Here is a 747-nt window from a genome sequence, read left to right as displayed (position 1 = left end):
CCCGCCTGCCCCCCCCGCGTGTTCGTCCAGCCGAGGGGAAGATGCGACGTGGTCCTCCGGGATGCTGTGTGCAACGGGGGAGCTTGGCAGTCACAGAGGAGTTTCTTCTCCTCCTCCCTCCTGCTCCAGGGCACTCTGCCTGCTGAAATACCAGAGCCGCCCTGCTCTGCGCAGGGGCTTCTCTCCACCCATGCAGAGCTGCTTGGCAGCCCCTTCCCAGGGGGCCCTTCTGTGCAGGGCAGGACCATCCGTGGGGTCCCTCCACCTTTTCTAGTGTCCCCCCTCAACATACTGGTAACCCCAGAGCCTGTCCTCAGCAGACACCGCTGCCCCCCTGCTTCATTTGAAGGTTGCTTCTCCCCTCCCCAGTGGGCTTCAGCCCTGGTTTTGGGGTGGGATTTGAGCTGAGTGTGCCGGCCATGAGATCCGTGTCATCTCCTGGTGCCCATGCTCCCGTGCCGGAGGCTGCTGGACTAATGGGGTCAGCTCCTCACCCCACCCCAAGAGGGAACAGGTTTTGGAGCAAGGAGCTTCACAGTTTGTGGCCATCCATGGACTCGGTCCATCGCTGCTGTGCCAGGCATGAAACCAGGTCCCTCTACCCCTGCACCCCGGCAGAGGGGACGGGCAGAGCAGCGAGCAGGCACTGCCCACACCTGGGTGTCGGTGGCTGTGGGTGTCCGGCTCCCGGCCAAGGGGGCAAGGAGCTGCCAGAGGGGCAAGAGACGTGGGAAGCAGGAGAGGGCT

General features: G+C 64.1%; 1 protein-coding gene across 1 annotated transcript in view; it reads right to left on the bottom strand.

Moving 5' to 3' along the window:
* Positions 1-747, bottom strand: part of FMOD (fibromodulin) — a 5,860-nt gene that overhangs the window by 4,756 nt on the left and 357 nt on the right. The gene's annotated exons all lie outside the window — the stretch shown is intronic.

The sequence above is a fragment of the Fulmarus glacialis genome, unplaced genomic scaffold (assembly GCF_000690835.1).
Source record: "Fulmarus glacialis isolate BGI_N327 unplaced genomic scaffold, ASM69083v1 scaffold7244, whole genome shotgun sequence".
Lineage (NCBI taxonomy): Eukaryota > Metazoa > Chordata > Aves > Procellariiformes > Procellariidae > Fulmarus > Fulmarus glacialis.
This window is presented reverse-complemented; position numbering and strand designations above follow the sequence as displayed.